Here is a 22,251-nt window from a genome sequence, read left to right on the forward strand (position 1 = left end):
AACAACAACAATCTACACGCAATATGGTAACGTGCAGGCTACGTACCTATACTCCCCCGCACCGATACTCCCCCGCACTGATACTCCCGCGTACCGATACTCCGCAAAAACACTACTCCCCCAAGGCATAGATTCCCTTGGCTTTGTAAACCCCATTCGTAATTTACAACACTTTCTGTAATGCTTTTTTTTTTCAAGATGCACCACCCTCTTGGGACCCAGAATTGACTAATTTTATTCGAAATGTATTAGGAAAAATAAAGAACGTTACACGAAGTCAATCTCAGACTTAGTGTGCAGCTTGACAGTACGTAGGTCTACAGCTCTTCCTTGTGATTTTTGAGAAATGTTTTTGCAAAATTAATTTCGTTCTCCTACTGTACTCGGTAGTTACTGTATATATATTGTACGGCCTTTTATTTATTTATTTATTTCTTTTTTTTTTTTATTATTAACTTAAGGCAAAGTTAGTTTTAATCTAAGATAACGCAGCTATTTTTTTCAGGCAACGATGAATTCGTAAAATTATTAATTATTAGTAATAAAAAAGAAGTGCTAAAGCGCTTCGTTTTCTGTCTTTTTCCTCCAACCTTCTTTTCTGCTCTTTAAGCTTCTTTCCCTTGTCTTTTGAATCTGAATTAGATTAGAATCCGAATTGAGCAAAATTCAAAAAATTTGAAAATTGTTGCACAACGAAATTGTCGAGACACGAGCATGCGTCGTGAGCACGCCTTTTATACTCGCAGTCCCGTCGTGTTTTCGATTTTGTTCGTTATAGATGTGAGGGCGTGCGCCGTACTCAACACGCAAAGGGCTCTTTCTCCTTCATTTCTTGCGGCGTGCATCTTGGACCAGGCAAGTCTCACTTGCAAACCAATCGCAAACTCCTTAGAAAGGGAGCAAATTACGCTTGCGGCCTCGCTGTTCGCAGATTATTCCTAGAATCTATTGGAAATGTTCAATATCCTCCGTACGTGCTTACATACGTGCGAACTCGAAATTTCGCATAAAGGACTTGCGTGGTACATGAGATTCTCCGCAAAATTTGGACTTAAACGGGTCGTAGATTTTGATCCACTTACCTAGACTGACCCTAACCTGTATAATTAAATGGAGGGTTGACTCTGTTACTCGATCCTCAGATTCGGCAAAATTGCTTAGGGGGAGTAATGATGCGGGGGAGTATCGGTGCGGGGGAGTAACGGTGCGGGGAAACAACAACGCCGGGGAGTATCGGTGCGGTGGAGTAACGGTGCGCGTATAACGGCAATTTTACAGGGGGTTTATCGATGCGGGGATCTATCGGTGTGGGGTCGTATCGATGTGCATAATGCAAAAATTTACTAAGGGGGAGTATCGGTGCGGGGGAGTAACGGTGCGGGGGAGTATCGGCATGACCCCAACGTGGCTATCGGTAACGCAGTGGCCGATTAAGAGGTTTCTGAAAAATATATCGCACCAATATTCCCCTCTTGAAATTAGAATTTTGTCTAACCTTTGTATATTTTTAATTGGAAAATCTACTTATTGATATTATTCCATTTTTTCACAAAAATTATTTGTTTTTCTTATAAAAATAAAAGAGAAAGGGAAAAGATTAGAGGGAGAAAAAGATCAACAATTGAACATACATATTTTCCTCAAAATATCCTTTATTACAGTGAAATAATGAAGAACATATATACTATTGGCATGCATGTACCAAAAACAAAAAGACTTTCACTAGTATCTTAAAATGAAAATCAATATTTCTTCATACATAAAGAACAATGCACTACCTCCAAAAGAATTAACAAAATTTCAAGTATGGCATTACAGTATTGACAAACCTCTATTCAAACAAATAAAAAATACATCAATAGAACAATGTTAAATATCTAATTTCCTTGATCTGAAAACAGTAAAGGAATGCATCTGACAAACTACACTGATATAATTTTATTTCCATTTCTTATTCTTTATTTCACAATACACGCTAACAGATTTACCATCATTTTAATATACACAACTAACAAAATTGTTAAGTTGCAAAAAAATGTCAAAAGAACATTTACATACGCAACAAAAAAAGCACTCGGAGAGCGCAGACCTCTGCCACTAGTAAAGTCTCTACCCAATGCTGTTTCACTCCTAAATTTTCATTCTATAATGATTAAGTTTTTTTATTTTTGATTATTAATTGATCTGGATCACCACCAAAAACTATTCATCTGTTCTTTGGCCCACTTCTGACAGTTCCTGAAAATTTCATCAAAATCGGTCCATAGCTTTTTGAGTTACGTGGATGACAGACGTACAGGGGTGAAAACATAACCTTCTGGGCGGAGGTAATTAGTTCAATAATGAGACGGTTAACATGCCAAAGAATTGAAAATAGCATAGGTGACAGCAATGTACAGACATGGCTGAAAATCATATTTAAGTGAATGTTGCAATGGTGTGGGACAAATTTTCTTCCAGCCTTCTTAAAGCTTTTATATTTGTACAACATTAATAAAATTTCCATCTGAGGAAGTCTATACAAATGTCACATGACATACAGTTTAAAGCCAGAAGGAAAAAGCATTATTATGTCTTGTATATTGTAAAATTAAAATTTATCTTCTACCCTTTTCTGAACCAAGACAGCAGTTCTTGGAATGTTGAGTACACCAAGCAAGCCAACACAGATGTATTTCTAGGATAAAGTATTAAAACAAACTGCAAAGTGCTGTTTTTGATTTTCATCTGGATTCTTAATTTCAACTCCGCTGTTACATTAACTAAGCTGTATCATTTTCCTCACATTTTTAAATACAACAAAAATATCATTATTACGGGTCAGATTATACTTGTCATGGAACTTTTTCCTTGGTTGTATTTGCCTTAGCACTTCTTTTAATTCAGTCCCTTAATCCAGTTAATATATGTGCTAACTACTATGTAACAATACAGTCTCATGGTTACGTCTTGCAATCTGTAAAGCCTACAGATTAATCAAGATTTTAAAAATCTGTCAACTGATTTCTTATTGTTAAATTAGCAACAAATAAACCAAATATTGGTATGAGAGTTCTTTGAGGAATATTTTATGTGCAAGCATGTGGGCTAAAGTTTCTGCAAACAGAACATCAGCACAAACACTATATTCAAACAGGAGGACTGACTCTTTAATAGCGTAACATTTTATCTGGAATTGGAAAGCTTCACCCATAAAGAACAAATATATTATATGGGTTTAATATAACACTTCATAATAAAGTTCCATCATAACTACCAACATCTATTCTGCTTTGTGCGAGACATATTTCCTCTCGACACATGGATAAGACAAAGTGCTGCTCTTGGTGCTGTCTTTCGCTGCCTGCATTTTCATGGTAAGGGTACTCTAAAAAAAGAATATAACAGAAAAAACTGAAAATTACATTGGAAAGACTAGCAAATCCAAGGACTTAAAATAGTTAAACGTTAATAATTTTGTCAAATCTTGTCTAATATTTCTGAAATTTGTACAAATGATGCTTAACAATAATAAAAATCTGTGATTAGATGATCTGTTGACTGTATCTAATGAAAAGTGTTTTTTGGGACAACATATTTAGGACAACTGAAATTTACATTGAAAAGACTGGCAAATCCCAAGACTTAAAATAGTTAAATGTTAATAATTTTGTCAAATCTAGTCCAGTGTTTCTGAAATTTGTACAAATGATGCTTTACAACAATAAAAACCTGTGATAAGCTGATCAAATGACTGTGTCTCATGAAAAATATCTTCTTTCGACAATATCCTTGAAAAAACTGAAAATTACACTGAAAAATCTGGCAAATTCCATGGCTTAAAATAGTTAAATGTTAATAATTTTGCAATGTGATTATAAAATAAAATAGCAAATGTGATGATTTGAGGTTGTTTGTGTAGGAGGTTGCAAATTACCTATAACTGTTATCTGAAAAACAATATATACCCATACAAGACTTCTCCTTACTATCAATGCCAGATGCAGATTACTCCTTACAATGGGTCTCTGGAATGGGTTGTTGTTATCACAACATTTGACAATGTCCCAAATCTTGCCACATATCATGTATTGTACACATGGATAAGACATAGTGCTGCTCTTGGTGCTGTCTTTCACTGCCTGCATCTTCATGGTAAAGGTATTCTGGAAAAAGAACAATATAACTGAAAAAACTGAAAATAACATAGAAAACGCTGGTAAATTCCACGACATAAAATAGTTAAACGTTAATAATTTTTTCAAATCTTGTCCGATATTTCTGAAATTTGTACAAATGATGCTTAACAACAATTAAAATCTGTGGTTAGATGATCTGTTGACTGCATCTAATGAAAAGTGTTTTTTGGGACAACATATTTGGGAAAACTGAAATTTACATTGAAAAGACTGGCAAATCCAAGGACTTCAAATAGTTAAACGTTAATAATTTTGTCAAATCTTGTATAATATTTCTGAAATTTGTACAAATGATGCTTAACAACAATAAAAACCTGTGATAAGCTGATCAAATGACTGTGTCTAATGAAAAGTATCTTCTTTCGACAATATCCTTGAAAAAAACTGAAAATTACACTGAAAAATCTGGCAAATTCCATGGCTTTAAATAGTTAAATGTTAATAATTTTGCAATGTGATTATAAAATAAAATAGCAAATGTGATGATTTGAGGTTGTTTGTGTAGGAGGTTGCAAATTACCTATAACTGTTATCTGAAAAACAATATATACCCATACAAGACTTCTCCTTACTATCAATGCCAGATGCAGATTACTCCTTACAATGGGTTTCTGGAATGGGTTGTTGTTATCACAACATTTGACAATGTCCCAAATCTTGCCACATATCATGTATTGTACACATGGATAAGACATAGTGCTGCTCTTGGTGCTGTCTTTCACTGCCTGCATCTTCATGGTAAGGGTACTCTAGAAAAAGAACAATATAACTGAAAAAACTGAAAATAACATAGAAAACGCTGGCAAATTCCACGACATAAAATAGTTAAACGTTAATAATTTTTTCAAATCTTGTCGATATTTATGAAATTTGTACAAATGATGCTTAACAACAATTAAAATCTGTGGTTAGATGATCTGTTGACTGCATCTAATGAAAAGTGTTTTTTGGGACAACATATTTGGGAAAACTGAAATTTGCATTGAAAACACTAGCAAATCCCATGACTTAAAATAGTTAAACGTTAATTAAATTTTCAAATCTTGTCCAATATTTCTGAAATTTGTACAAATGATGCATAACAACAATAAAAATCTGTGATTAGATGATCTGTTGACTGTATCTATTGAAAACTGTTTTTTGGGACAACATATTTGGGAAAACTGAAATTTGCATTGAAAACACTAGCAAATCCCATGACTTAAAATACTTAAACGTTAATAAAATTTTCAAATCTTGTCCAATATTTCTGAAATTTGTACAAATGATGCTTAACAATAATAACAATCTGTGATTGGATGATCAGTTGACTGTGTCAAATGAAAAGTGTCTTTTTGTGACAATATATTTGGGAAAACTGAAATTTACATTGAAAAGACTGGCAAATCCAAGGACTTCAAATAGTTAAATGTTAATAATTTGTCAAATCTTGTATAATATTTCTGAAATTTGTACAAATGATGCTTAACAACAATAAAAACCTGTGATAAGCTGATCAAATGACTGTGTCTAATGAAAAGTATCTTCTTTTGACAATATCCTTGAAAAAAACTGAAAATTACACTGAAAAATCTGGCAAATTCCATGGCTTAAAATAGTTAAATGTTAATAATTTTGCAATGTGATTATAAAATAAAATAGCAAATGTGATGATTTGAGGTTGTTTGTGTAGGAGGTTGCAAATTACCTATAACTGTTATCTGAAAAACAATATATACCCATACAAGACTTCTCCTTACTATCAATGCCAGATGCAGATTACTCCTTACAATGGGTTTCTGGAATGGGTTGTTGTTATCACAACATTTGACAATGTCCCAAATCTTGCCACATATCATGTATTGTACACATGGATAAGACATAGTGCTGCTCTTGGTGCTGTCTTTCACTGCCTGCATCTTCATGGTAAGGGTACTCTGGAAAAAGAACAATATAACTGAAAAAACTGAAAATAACATAGAAAACGCTGGCAAATCTCACGACTTAAAATAGTTAAACGTTAATAAAATTTGCAAATCTTGAACAATGTTTCTGAAATTTGTACAAATGCTGCTTAACAATAATAAAAATCTGCGATTAGATGATCTGTTGACTGTATCTAATGAAAAGTGTTTTTTCGGACAACATATTTGGGAAAAATGAAATTTACATTGAAAAGACTGGCAAATCCAAGGACTTCAAATAGTTAAACGTTAATAATTTTGTCAAATCTAGTCCAGTGTTTCTGAAATTTGTACAAATGATGCTTAACAACAATAAAAACCTGTGATAAGCTGATCAAATGACTGTGTCTAATGAAAAGTATCTTCTTTCGACAATATCCTTGAAAAAACTGAAAATTACACTGAAAAATCTGGCAAATTCCATGGCTTAAAATAGTTAAATGTTAATAATTTTGCAATGTGATTATAAAATAAAATAGCAAATGTGATGATTTGAGGTTGTTTGTGTAGGAGGTTGCAAATTACCTATAACTGTTATCTGGAAAACAATATATACCAATACAAGACTTCTCCTTACTATCAATGCCAGGTGCAGATTACTCCTTACAATGGGTTTCTGGAATGGGTTGCTGTTATCAAGAAGTTATAATGAGAAGGAGTAGAAACAAGGGGTTTCCTTTCATCCTATCCTCGTAACGGGCTTAATCCTAACAATTACACAGCTTGTGGTCTTAGGGAGAGCTTGTGCCTAATACATATTCAAAAGACCATTCACGTGGGTTGCTTCAGCCAATTGGGATAAAGCCTCGCGAAGTCTCTAATAATCTCACAGAGAAAACATGGTGGGATTACAGAAAGGTGTAGAGAGAGATTTCAAGCCTGGACGCAACCATTTCGGGAAATAAAACTCAAATTATGCGAGATACACCTTCATTTGATCTAGAGCCGATCAGTTATACAAAATTTAGTTTCACATCAAGAATGTATGAGAACAATTTCACAAACCCACCTTCAACGCTAAAATTTGCACCTGTAGAAGTCTCATATTTATTTTAAATTATTTTTGTCGTGTAAAGGCGTGTAAAGGAAATTTACCTTCATCTAGGAATGACACATTCAATTCACAGCCGTGTACACAAAACAGTAGTACTTGCAATTTCCGTATGCCAGCCTCGTTTCTTTCTTTTTTGGCACATTATTGCTTATATACCAGGTAGAGCTTAAACAGGAAAATTGGGGAAATGTAAATAAGTTATTGCACTTAGTATGATTCTAAATAAAATTTCATTAATACATATTTTTGTTTATATCTTTGTCTATTACATGAGGCCAACTAATAGTAGACTGATAGTTTAAATTCATTAGAAGAAAAAAACAAAAATATTTTTATTGATTGATATTGCTTTATTTCAACATTCGAGCAACTTGTATAATATCTAAAACAAAGTACCAGCAATGAAAATATATCAATATTGTTACACCCAACAGTGATTAAAGCAATACAAAAATGGTAAGTTTTTATTTTGATGTGGTGATTATTTTATTTTATACTTTAGACAATTAGCCAGTGAACACTAAATTCCCTTTTAAAACTTGGACCACTAAATTCCCTTTTAAAACTTGCACCTCTTGTGCACTATAGTTTAATATTAGTGGTGGTAAGAAAACAGAGCCTTGTGCCTCATCAAGTTGCTGCTGGAAACAATCAATTTGACTGTTCAATTATGGCTACATGTACATCTGCCAGCAAAACTAAAGATCTTTCACCTGCATTCTCTTCAACCTGAAATGAGTAAGTGCAGAATTCATAACAAAATATAACTCTATATCCTAAACGAAACTCTGCAAACATCATATTGCAATGAAAAATTGAAAAAAATTCCGAGAGTTTCCTGTCATCAAATTTTGGACCCACCATTTTGAAAAAGTCCCATGAAAAGTGGTTTATTTGAAATGATGTTTTTCGTCTAAAGGATTGATTCATTTAATATCACAATGTTATATTGTAATGGTGCACGTGCTTAACTAACCACAAAAACATAAATTATGTGCTTACACCACGTTAAAATTAGCAAAAATCGTCCCAAACTGTCACCCAACTGTCTCTAACCAATTTAGGGACCCGCCATTTTGAAAAAGTCGGATGAAAAGTTGTCTATTTGAAACGATGTTTTTCATCTAAAGGATTGACTCATTTAATATCACTATGATGTACTGTAATGGTGCACGTGCTTAACTAACCAGAAAAACATAAATTATCTGCATACACCACGTTAAAATTACCAAAAATTGTCCCAAACTGTCACCCAACTGTCTCTAACCAATTTAGGGACCCGCCATTTTGAAAAAGTCGGATGAAAAGTTGTCTATTTGAAACGATGTTTTTCATCTAAAGGATTGACTCATTTAATACCAAAGGAATGTATTGTAATGATGCACGTGCTTAACTAACCAGAAAAACATAAATTATGTGCATACATCACGCACTTAAGAAGAAAAAAGTCCTAAACATGGAGGTCCCGCTGAATCGGCCTCAGATCTTCGAGCTAACGCTGCTTTCTGCACTGACAAATTTAACTGACAGCCACCGTATGAACATAAAACAATGCTCAAAGCAGATTATCAACTCTCACTCACCTTTATATCGCTCGACTTGGCGTTTTTCTAAGTATAACTTCCAAATATTCGCATTAAACATGAATAAATCAAGACGTATACGCACTGGTTCAGCTTCTCCGTCTTGAGTCACGCGGAGGCGAGCAGGGGATTAGACCAGTTACAAGGATCGAATTTCAAAGGACGCCGCTTTGAAAAGAATGCTGCGATCTAATTGGACGAGAGAGATAATTGATGTCCCGTTTCTACTCCTTCTCATTATAACTTCTTGCTGTTATCAAAACATTTGACAATGTCCTAAATCTTGCCACATATCATGTATTGTACACATGGATAAGACATAGTGCTGCTCTTGGTGCTGTCTTTCGCTGCCTGCACCTTCATGGTAAAGGTATTCTGGAAAAAGAACAATATAACTGAAAAAACTGAAAATAACATAGAAAACGCTGGCAAATTCCACGACATAAAATAGTTAAACGTTAATAATTTTTTCAAATCTTGTCCGATATTTCTGAAATTTGTACAAATGATGCTTAACAACAATTAAAATCTGTGGTTAGATGATCTGTTGACTGCATCTAATGAAAAGTGTTTTTTGGGACAACATATTTGGGAAAACTGAAATTTACATTGAAAAGACTGGCAAATCCAAGGACTTCAAATAGTTAAATGTTAATAATTTGTCAAATCTTGTATAATATTTCTGAAATTTGTACAAATGATGCTTAACAACAATAAAAACCTGTGATAAGCTGATCAAATGACTGTGTCTAATGAAAAGTATCTTCTTTCGACAATATCCTTGAAAAAAACTGAAAATTACACTGAAAAATCTGGCAAATTCCATGGCTTAAAATAGTTAAATGTTAATAATTTTGCAATGTGATTATAAAATAAAATAGCAAATGTGATGATTTGAGGTTGTTTGTGTAGGAGGTTGCAAATTACCTATAACTGTTATCTGAAAAACAATATATACCCATACAAGACTTCTCCTTACTATCAATGCCAGATGCAGATTTACTCCTTACAATGGAATTCTGGAATGGGTTGCTGTTATCAAAACATTTGACAATGTCCTAAATCTTGCCACATATCATGTATTGTACACATGGATAAGACATAGTGCTGCTCTTGGTGCTGTCTTTCGCTGCCTGCATCTTCATGGTAAAGGTATTCTGGAAAAAGAACAATATAACTGAAAAAACTGAAAATAACATAGAAAACGCTGGCAAATTCCACGACATAAAATAGTTAAATGTTAATAATTTTTTCAAATCTTGTCCAATATTTCTTAAATTTGTACAAATGATGCTTAAAAACAATAAAAATCTGTGATTAGATGATCTGTCGACTGTATCTAATGAAAAGTGTTTTTTGGGACAACATATTTGGAAAAAATGAAATTTACATAGAAAAGACTGGCAAATCTCATGGCTTAAAATAGTTAAACATTATTAATTTTGTCAAATCTGGTCAAATATTTCTGAAATTTGTACAAATGATGCTTACCAACAATAAAAACCTGTGATTAGCTGATCAAATGACTGTGTCTTATGACAAGTATCCTCTTTGGACAATATCTTTGAAAAAACTGAAAATTACACTGAAAACACTGGCAAATCCCATGACATAAAATAGTTAAACGTTAATAATTTTGTCAAATCTTGTCCAATGTTTCTAAAATTTGTACAAATGATGCTTAACAATAATTTAAATATATGTTGGAATTTACAACAGGTGACTATATACAACTTTTTCAATAGCAGTATATGAATCAGCTGTGCAACAATTTTTGAAATGGAATAATATCTGTAATTTAAAAGCTGGAACATAATTTATATCTTATTTTCTAACACAGAAATTTTAATTTTATGAATAAAATGAACCCATTACCGGTCTCTCAATACATGTGTGTGTTAAATTGACAAGCAATCTTTACAGCTTCATGAAGGCCATTACCCAGTGCACTACCTGACAACCCATTTCTTTGATATCCATCTTCATTCTAAGCAATACTTACTACACCCTTCCTCATCACTGTTATCTCTACCGTCATTGTCCTGGTCACATCTTTATTCTAAGCAATACTTACTACACCCTTCCTCATCACTGATAGCTCTACAGTCATTGTTGTGGTCACATCTTCATTCTAAGCAATACTTACTACACCCTTCCTCATCACTGTTATCTTTACAGTCATTGTCCTGGTCACATCTTCATGATAAGTTGATACAGCAGCCATTATCACATACAAACTTATATGGAGGACATGTGTGATCCACAGGAAGACAATAAAAAATACATCTTTAAAACAATCTACTTTATTTTCAAGTGTCTTAAAAACTGTTCCTTCAATTTCTTTGACAAAGCAATAAAATATCCGAGAGATTTATTTAAAAATTCTTACATAAGTAGCAACACAAAATTACTCAAATATCAAGTATTACATTGAACAAGATGAAAAACTTGCTGAAAGGCTGTAATTAAGCAGCATTACAGATTCAAAAACTCACTGAAATATGTCAAAAATCTAGAAGACAATGCAATCACCTTATGACGATTTATGAAACTCTATTGTTATCTGACCATCTTGAAAATAAGCCTGCGGTCATTGTGTTTTATCATTTTTATTTTACTAATTTAGTATAGTCCTATGCCTCTTAGTACAGTGTAGTACTAGTAGTCTGGAGTCATTGCGTTCCATTGTGGCAGTATAGTCCTGTGCCTCCTAGTACAGTGTAGTAGTCTGGAGTCATTGTGTTCCCTTGTGGCAGTATAGTCCTGTGCCTCCTAGTACAGTGTAGTAGTCTGGAGTCAATGTGTTCCATTGTGGCAGTATAGTCCTGTGCCTCCTAGTACAGAGTAGTAGTCTGGAGTCATTGTGTTCCATTGTGGCAGTACAGTCCTGTGCCTCCTAGTACAGTGTATTAGACTGGAGTCACTGTGTTCCATTGTGGCAGGTTAGTCCTGTGCCTCCTAGTACAGTGTATTAGACTGGAGTCACTGTGTTCCATTGTGGCAGTATAGTCCTGTGCCTCCAAGTACAGTGTAGTAGTCTGGAGTCATTGTGTTTCATTGTGGCAGTATATAGTCCTGTGCCTCCTAGTACAGTGTATTAGACTGGAGTCATTGTGTTCCATTGTGGCAGTATAGGCCTGTGTCTCTTAGTACAGTGTAGTAGTCTGGAGTCATTGTGTTCCATTGTGGCAGTATAGTCCTGTGTCTCTTAGTACAGTGTAGTAGTCTGGAGTCATTGTGTTCCATTGTGGCAGTATAGTCCTGTGCCTCCTAGTACAGTGTAGTAGTCTGGAGTCAGATGATGGACTGGAAAAGACAAAAAAAGTGAATAACCAGGCTTTTTCCTCAAGAACCAGAATATTAAAATTATATCATTCATATATTACTATTTCGACAGATGACTCAAAAGAAACAAGAAAAAGGCCCACTTAAAAATTATATAAGAAGGAATAACGTCAGTTCTTCATTTTATTGCCTCACCTTCATAAGGCATTGGGTAATTGCATATGAAACGGAAATGGCAAAACTTAAGTAGATGACTGCGCGCAATCTTGCTAGATCTCCAAGAGCGCTTTTAATCTACAGCGTCAACATTCTGAAGCATTTTGTAAAATCACCAGCCCAGCACATTGCACCATGATGTGAACAGTGAACAACTGACACAGTCGATACCATATGTGTCCGTCACTTTAGATGCCTCATCCTGAATTCACCGATTAAGTTTGTCAATAGAATCTATAACAAGACCATCTAAGAAAAGTGTCCTGATGTATGGTGAAACTCAGTGTGCAGAACGTTTGATGAAAATTCCGACTTTTCAGCGTCACCCTTTGCCTAGTCTACGCCATATAAAAATTGTTTAGTATAGATGGCGCTATGCAAGAGGTGAGACTTAGGATTTGTAAAGGACTGCGGCCAGTATCAGCAACAGGTTCAACTCCTGCTTTCTAAGAAACTCGTGCGAGGAGGGACAGAGTTCTGGAACCGCAACAGATATGACGAGGGTCCAGGCACTGTGATATATAATACGATATATTGTGATTTAGTAGTAAGACTCAAGGTCGAGAGCTTCAACGAGGCGATCTGATTGGTTTAAAGTTAAGGAAACAGTACAGGAACCGTCCAATGAAATTCTTTTATACAATTATTATTCCTGTTTATTGTTTTAATTAACAAAGCAAAGAGACAATGTCTACACAGTCGCTGGTAAGTTTTATTTTTTATTCAAAACTGAAATCCTGTAGCAAGTTCAATGTAAGCCCACACAGCGCCTTTTTATCCGTCGTTCATGATTTCTTATGTGATTAATCAATATTCTGAATGAAATTCTTAAAAATTTCTTGTCACATGACGATTTGCTGATCATTCTGGTAATGGTACAAATTTAGTTTACATCACAAACTACCAAATAAAGATACAGAATTCTATGTATCCCGTTAACATGATTTCTTTAATTTATTGTACATATTGCAGATGATAGCTAATATGGAAAATGAAATAAATAAAGAAGAACAGTGTGCTCGTAAGTTGTGTGCGTGTTTGTATAATCAGACTGTATGTGTTTTATAATACAACGGGCCTAAAACTACTCTTGCAATTTTTTGTTGTTATATAAATAAAAAAAATCAATTTGTTCATAATAAGAAAGTAAGATATCCTATTCTTTATTTACATTAATTAAGTGGTCAGTTTGAATGTCTGTAATGTAAATATCAAAAACGACATATTGATAGTATTTCTTGCTATTTTACTTTTTACTTTGAACAGGCAAGGCCACTGTAAGAGTTTTCTTAACCAACAACTATTTACAGGCTAAAGTGGTGGGTAGGGGAACTGCCCTCGGGGGATAGGACCCTCAGAAAGGTGTAAACCTGTCAAGGTTCACTGATATGGGGGTCCCATCCCTCAGGGCAGAGTTTCTCCTGCCCAAGGGCTCAAATATAGAATGGAAATTCATTAAGCCACAAAATGTAAGTATGAGACTTTTTTTTTTTTTTTTTTTTTTTTTTTTTTTACAAAAATAATGATCTCAGGTAAAAATGATTTTCTTTCAAATTGAAAAAGCAAATTTAAAGTCTGATACGCTTAAGTACTTATTAAAACCTTCATTCCTTTCTTCTAGTGTATTTGATTTATCAGTGATTGTATATATTAGTAAACATTTTATTTTTCATTTTAGACATTAACATATCTTTAAGTTATTTATTTGTTTGTTTTTTCATTCATTCATTCATTCTTTAAATTTATTCAGCCTAACCACCCTGGGTCTGGCTGGACATGGGAGCCTGAACCCTTTAGGAACAGGTGCCTCCAGGTGACCACTAAGGACAGCATGGAAGTGACCTGTACTTGGGGAGAACTGGACATGGAAATAAAAGGTGCTTGAACTCATAATTCTCGTAACCTTTTAAATCTGTAATGTACAACATTTGGAAATCTCACTATCCTATAAAAAACTGTAGAAAAATGATGAAATGGTCCTTTAATATTGTCAAATACATTTAAGACTTTATTTTAGTATATATCATAACTTGTAAATAATAAATAAATGTGCCAATTTATTCCAGAGTGGGACTACATGTACAAGCCTGAAGTCCACACAAGTGGTAAGTCCACACCATTGCTCTATTCAATCAACTTGATGCATTTTTTATCTTTTAGGAAGGATTCATGAAATAAAATTACAACAACACCCTGACTCACAGGGTGCAAGTTTGGATCCTCAGGGGCTGTTGACAATGAATTTGGAGACCTAGCTAATGTGCACTAACTCCATGAAAACTCTCACTGAATACAATCAGATTAACAGACTAACACGCTTCTCTTTGTCTCCAACATACTCCAACATACTCACATAAATGGTATTCCTTAAAATTCAATTCTGTGTTGCTCAAGCAAAAATCTATTTTTTAGCATACTTAAGAAGATAATTTATTTATTTTTAAGTCAATTAAATCTTTGAATGTGTCTTCATCAAATTGAATCCTTTTTGAACATGCACAGATATAATGGAATGTTAAGTTTGTATTTTTAAATATTAAAATATTATTAAAATATCATTTTTCTTTAGCTGATATCAAAGACACAAAGAGTGTGTCAGATGCTGAGGGCAGCGAGGAGAGAGGTAAGACAGTATGGTCAATTTAACGGGTGTTTATTTAACACACTTTAAAAATTTACACACACACAAACAGGCTCTCAGACACAAACAGGGGCAAATTGAGGCCATCTTCTGGGTCTTCCGGAAGATGGTCAGAAGTTTACATTGATGGGGATTTAATTTTTTGTCAGAAGACAGTCCACAATGGAGGATGGATCAGCAAACATAATTTGCAAGACTGACAGAAAATGTCTCTAGATCCGCCCCTAACAAACATTGTGTTTTTATTCCCTGATCAGTGATCTAAATCTTTGAATACATCTTTGACTATGGTATTGAATCCTTGTTGTGCATGGGCATGGGATGTTGAATTTTGTTCCATTTTTTCCTTCAGTTGATGTCAAAGACACAACAATTACTGTGACAGAGCTCGTGAAGGAGAGAGGTAAGACAGCAGGGTCAATAGTTATGATATTTAATATACTTATGAAACGCATGCACACACACATACACTAACAAACACACATGCACATACACTCCACAAGCATGTTGCTCAAGCAAAGTATTTAGTATAATTAAGAAGATGATTTATTTTTAAGTCATTTAAATATTTGAATGTGTCTTCCATAAATTGTAATACTGAATCCTATCTGAACATGCACAGATATGGAATGTTAAGTTTTTATTCGATATCATTTTTCCTTTAGCCAATATCAAAGATACAAAGATTGAGTCAGATGCTGAGGGCATCACAGAAAAAGGTAAGACAAAAAGCTTAGGACAATTTAACGGGGAATTCATTTAACACACTTAAAAATGTAAACACACAGATGGACTTTAGGGGGGGGGGGGGGACTCTGACGCACAAACACTGAGTTCAAATACGCTGTTCAGTGATCAATATCTTTGAATGGGTCTTCGACTATGTTAAGTAATGTATTGAATTCTTGTTGTGCACAAGTATGAAATGTTTAATTTGTTTTCCTGTCTTTCTTCAGTCAGTATCACAACAACTGTGAAAGCAGACATGAAGGAAAGAGGTAAGATAGTAGGGTCAATATTTATTACACTGATAGAATGTGATTGTGCATGTACACACACGCACACACACACACGCACACACACACTCCTTATGTTGTGCCAACACAGTTTGTGCTTTTGGCAAGTTTAAAATAATATTGGCAGAATTGTTTATTCCAAATACTGGTAAAAGTGTTTCATTGAAGCTTTATACATGAAATATGATGTTGCACTGACTTATTGAACATTTTATACTTTTACCTCTTAGTAAGTAATATTGTATTATACATTTCAGCTCCAAAGAATCGCCGCCAATCTAGGTGGAGGAGGGTATTGAATCTGTTCACGTCTTGCTTCAGACGGAGGGCACGAACATAAATGGTTATTCTTATTCTTATTATTCTTATTCTTATTCTTATTATTATTAATTAAATATTTCTAAACACTTCAGACATTAAGAAATGAAGAAAAGTCAACAGTATTTTTAAAAGAATAGATTTATTATACATTTAAAGAGAAGTTCTTTTTGTTTGTCTCTTTGTTTTGATGATATCATAACTAAGGCTCTATTCCCATAGATTTTAGATCGATCTATCCCCGCGGGAAGTCTCACTAGATTACTTTCAGACAATCTGACTTAAATGTCCGTCCCGCCTACTACAAGCTATAAGGGGGTAATTAACTTTCGTGTCCGCCCAGCTGACAGCTATTTAGCGTGAACCCCCAGGGAGTTAGGTCGATCTAAAGTAGGTAGATCTAATGTATGGAAATGGGGTGTTAGTAAACTTTCAATTTTTTTAGAGGAAAACTATATCAAACAGCTGGTAAAACTGTACATGAAAGCAGTAATTATATGATAGCCGCCAGGAGCTGGTGGTTGTAGATTTACTGTCAACATCTATTTACAACTAACTGAATACACATTTTAACTGAATTTTATTTAATATTTTCATCTTTTATTTTTCAGGGTCTTCAGTGCAAAACTCTCATTGCCTCTATATAAGCCAGTTTAAAAAACTGCAAAATGTCATTCTCTTAATGTTACAATAAAATATTATTTCTTTTTTTGTAATCAAATGAGTTTTGTTTTTCTTTCTTTTCTTAATTGAGGGTACCATTAGGGAGGGGTGATCATAGTTCATGGGAAATAAAACCATTAATTTACAAATCACAGTATACAAAACTTTATGCATATCTCACTGACAATACCAGTTGAAAATCCTGAAAATTATCTGAGAATTGAATCCTGCAAATCCTGAGAATTGCTACCCTCTACCAGGGCAACAGATTGATTTTCCACAGATATTCACAGATATGTCTCTAGATAAATAGACAGTCATTTTGGCTCTCAGTCAGCAAAAAAAGTCCACAATAATAACTGCGGCCCTGGTAGAGGGTAATGAATTGCCAGGTATAAGGCTTTGTTTCACGAAGGACAAAGAATAAAAAGCCGCATTTACGAGCCACGGGAATGAGGTGCTTCACGGACCATGCTAAATAATATAGAAATTTCACGGCTCAGTTACTGACAACTTCAGTTTTGCTTTAATATTCCATTATGTTCATGTTTATATACAATAGATATATAGTTTTGCTTTAATATTCCATTATGTTCATGTTTATATACAATAGATATATAGTTCAAACTCCTAGGAATGCACATTAAAAGTGAAGTATTGTTTTAGACAACGGCTTTCTAGATCACTTGCAACTTTTACAGATAATGAGCCCGTTTTAATTAACTTTTATACGTGTAATATTGAGAGTATTTAACTTTTATTGCATCTGGTGGCTACTGTGAAGGAACGGGAAAAACACCCCAACGTTATTAACACTGCCAGTAAAATAATTGGAAGAGATCTCCCCCAACTGGATGGTATCATTAAAGACAGAATGAAGAAAACAACAAAATAAATTGTGGGGATCCCACCCACCCAGGAAGTTCTCTTTTTACATTTTGATCCAGCAATAGTAGACTTTTTTTATTGGCTGAATAAATTCTTACTTCATCGTATCTTACTTGTACTATTGCCATAGCCATGTTACATGTATTATCATAAAAAGTACTGTAAATAGCGGCAACAAGTTCTTTTTTAGCACAATTCCTTTTTTGTCATTTTCAAAATGATTAAAGGGTTTTAAATCTTTTACAACACCCTGCTGCGGTACGATTTTTTTTATCTCTTTTACACACAGTACGCTAGGCCTATAAAATGTGATCGAACTGGCTACATCTCTTTACGTTTATCATCCCAAAAACGTTGCCAACGCTCTCTATCCCTTAAAGTAAAATGTTTTATTATATAAAATATAACATGAGTAAAACCATAACGCTATATTATAATCGAAATTCCACCCCCCCCTCAATTCGCCCCCTTTCTACTGCCCTAGTACCATACAAACTCAGCGTGTGTGGGAGTGCCAGTAGATCAAGTTCACGGATAGGATATGCCATGTAAGGTGAGATAGGTTATGTCCTTTTGCGTTTCTTTATTCTGTCAATTTTGAGAAGAAATATCAGTGTCTTGTACTACACTTAGTCAATATAAATTTTAAAAGGGTCAATTTTCCTTCTTCTATCACGTAATTCGTCAGATGTAATTAAATACAATAAATTCCTAGAAAACCCTTACCCCCTCTTGTGAATGCAATGTGTCGTCAGCGTCTGCTACATCGCTGGATGCTTCGCGCTTCCCGGGAGCTGAACAGTTAACGCGGTCTAAATAATTTTAGGGAGAGTCAGATGAAATAGAGAGGGACCTTGGCATCTATAAAGTTCTACATGGTGAATCTGGAGATATGGACTAGTTTTACTCTTTTCTGTAAAATTTTGCAACATACTCTGTTTTTCAGTAGCCCCGTGCATCCAAAATATTTTGCTGGTATCTTGATACATTTTCCACTTCTGACTCCCCCTAAAGCGGTCCATACTAAAAAATCAATAATCGCACGGCAATTTTATACAGGCAATTGACCTACTTTTATACCCATGCAGCTATTGCCGAGTATTATGGCTATGGAGTGAAAACGTGATACACGTCTGTGATATAAAAATTATTTCTAATTACATAATTTACAAACAATGTATGTGGATCAAATGTGTCCAGATTTGTGAGCAAAGGACAACAATATACTTTTTGAAAATGATGAAAAATTTGAAGACAAACCAAAGTCGGAAAAAAATGCATTTTTTCTCTTATATGCAAATTAGGTCCCCTGAAGTAATATAAGACTGGCCGGAAGTGATGTTCATATCAGAGATTTGTAATTATGATGATCTTGATGGTCTTGATGATCTTAATGGTAATTCCAAAAATATTATTAGAGTTTTTAGTTGTCATCTGGCGAGAAAGAAATTTTCTGCACTAACACAATCATTTCACAAGTGAAGAATAGATAGTAAACGCGTTTCAGAGATGCACTGCAGACGTCACTGCTTTTGGGTGAAAATTACACGCGATATTAGGTTATAATTATGATATATAGGTAAAAAAACTGCTTGTCTAATGTTTTCAAGTGAGTGGAAATGGATATAAGCAAACCATTAAATTTTTGACTGCATTTCTATTTATTTGTGTTCGACAAGGGTGAATTTTATTGGGATATTCTCTCTCTCCCTCTAGTCTCTCACTTTTTTTAAAGCTAATATTACAGAGAAAACCGAGTGAAAAAATAATAACTATAACAGTCAAAATAATCAGAAGTAAAAAGATTTTAGAGTTAAAAATCTTTTGGCCACTATAGTTTCTCGTCGTAGAAGTTCACGGGGGAAATTTTTAAGACATCTTTTAATTGCATTCCGAGATGTATTTTTCAAAGTTATACACACATATTTCAGCTTGTCTTTCTCCATTTTAACAAATATCATTTCTATAAATATCAAAACGATACAAAGACATTATTACCACACAATGAAATGGCTCCTCATTTCTCATGATGGCACTCTTTCCATGCTCTGCGGTCCGCATACTTATTGCAAAACAGTCATTGAGTGTGTTCCCTTACAAACACGAATTACTCAATAAATTCATTAAGCTGCCTTTTACCATCTTTAAGAAAATTGATATAATTGGCCCTCATTATATGTGCCACCCATTCCAAGCGCGCGCACACTCACACATACACAAATACTCGCACACACATTTTCTAATTTTTATATTCTTTTAACAAATTTAAGTACTCAAATTATGTTAGATTTTACATCAATTCCCAAATATCATTTCCCATACTTAGACATACACTACTTTATAAAGATGTCCGTATTGTCATAACCAAATACGACTGATAAATTATTCCAAGAGCTTTGCGGTTTATAGAGCTTTATTTCGAAGGAATCTACATGTATTGCGATAGAATACAGTTCAAAGCGGGTCCAACCATTGTAGTTCGCATCTTCAAATTAATGACAAAATTCCCACATTATAAGTGGACTGTCCATGTGCAGGTTGTGTCAACAGATTTAGTCAGCCAGTGAGTACACACTGCTTTTACACGGGTTACTTTAGCCTCGGTCACAACCGGACGCATGGATTTTAGGATCGCACGTCCCCTACGAATTTTGGGCGCAGTGGAGGCCGTGGAGGCCGTAGAGGTAGAGGAAAGGTTTCAATGAAAAGGCGCAATTTTGCCTTGCGAATCGGAGGGGCCACGTGAGATGTTCTTTCAAGCTAGTTGCGAATTGCCAGGTGCGATGGCCGTGGCAACTGTACTCGTTTCTTGAGTTTCTATTCCTTCCTGCGTACGTGGCACGCACTCACCACTAACGAAGAGAATGCAACGCACGGCGAATGTAGTTCCCTTTAGAGTCACTTTTGCTTCACACTTGCCTCAAACGAGGCAAAACTGACGTACTGACGGTGTCCGTCAGTTTTGCCTCGTGTTCTCCCCTTCTTTCTTCGTCCTCCTCTCTTCTTTTCTGCTCTCTATGCTTTTTTCTCTTGCCTTTTGTAGGCATACAGGGTATAAGAAGTTGAATCGAGCAAAATTTCAGTTTTGAAAATTGTTTTGCACGTTGCACAGTCGACGTTCTTTGGCGAGACACGATCGTGCGTCGTAAGGATCCTTTTAGGGAGCATTCACATCGAGAAGAACCGAGGTCTAGTAAGGCCGCGACCTAAAATGGCGGACCTACATGAAAGGAAGACCGCTAATCTTTTAATGATCTCTCCACCTCTCACACGCCCCCCACGCGTTGTCCCTCGACCGGTTGGATTGAGCTGAATTTTAATAACTGTGCTCCTGCAGGGACGACGCGTGGTGAGGATTAACAGGATGAGCGGTCTTACTTTCATGTAGGTCCGCCATATTTAGGTCGCGGCATTACTAGACCTCGGCTCTTCTCGATGTGAATGCTCCCTTATACTCCAGGCGTGAGGGTGAAGCACGTGCGACGCATTCCTGGTGTGATTTTGACTTTGTTTGTTAGCTGTGAGGGCGTGCGCCGTACTCAACAATCAAAAGGCACTTGCTCCTTCATTGATTGCTACGTGCGTCTTGGACCACGCACGTCTCACTGGCGAACTCCTTGTGAACTTGCGAGGTGAGCAAGTCACGCTTGCGGCCTCGCTGTTCGCAGGTTATTCGTAGAATCTTTCGGACATGTCCAATATCCTCCGTGCGTGCTTACGGGCTGTCTGCGAACTCGAAATTTCGTAAGGAGGACTTGCGTGGGACGTGAGATTCTGCGCAAAATTTGGACGCAAACAGCCCATAAGAGCCCGTACGGCCTGTGACCGAGGCTCAAAGTACTTCACTTCCCTAGCAACTGTTGCTAAGCAACCCTTTGAAATTTTTGGCACTACCCTTAGAAATGATCAGCATAGTCCAAGGAACATTTGTGCTAAGTTTCATGCTTTTTCCACCTTCTGAGTAATTTTTACAGCAATCACATGTACTTATAGGTAATTTCCTTGCATGGTTTCTGCACGTTCGAACACTCAAAGCGAAGGCTAGATTTTGCGTTTTAGAGATGATTTCAAACGCCGATTTTATGCCGATTTATGATTGAAATTATGTTAAATCGCATTTCTACGGAAATATTAAACCTTCAGGATTTTACAGTTATATGAATAATAACAAAATAGTACATGGTAAATGGTAAAGTTACAAGCAATAAAAATGTTACATTACAGAAAGAAGTTGGAGTAGTTTTTACATGCTATTTTTCATTTACATTTTAATACCATACCTTGTTCAGATACCTAGATTTATCTGCAAAGTTAACGAGGGTAATGTCTTGTCAACATGCTTGCGTCATTGCCAAGAAGACGGCTGAGGGATTATCTTCAGCACTCGAACCTGCTGTATCTTGTTCGACATGACACCTTATTAGATACTCAGGAAGGTTCTCCTATTGCGGTATTATCACCCTCGA

The 22,251-nt window shown here is 35.2% G+C and overlaps 1 protein-coding gene and 1 long non-coding RNA gene across 2 annotated transcripts in view; both read right to left on the bottom strand.

Moving 5' to 3' along the window:
• The window catches only part of LOC147762152 (uncharacterized), a 235,377-nt gene that overhangs the window by 190,164 nt on the left and 22,962 nt on the right, over window positions 1–22,251 (bottom strand). The window lies entirely within an intron of this gene.
• Window positions 11,046–12,671, bottom strand: LOC147762156 (uncharacterized). The gene is made up of 2 exons (XR_015333723.1): window positions 12,239–12,671; window positions 11,046–12,064 (listed from the first exon to the last, which is right to left on the bottom strand). It is a non-coding gene; the product is annotated as an uncharacterized LOC147762156 (long non-coding RNA).

The sequence above is a fragment of the Lingula anatina genome, chromosome 4, assembly GCF_051362555.1.
Source record: "Lingula anatina isolate TDL-2025a chromosome 4, LinAna3.0, whole genome shotgun sequence".
NCBI classification, from domain to species: Eukaryota; Metazoa; Brachiopoda; class Lingulata; order Lingulida; family Lingulidae; genus Lingula; species Lingula anatina.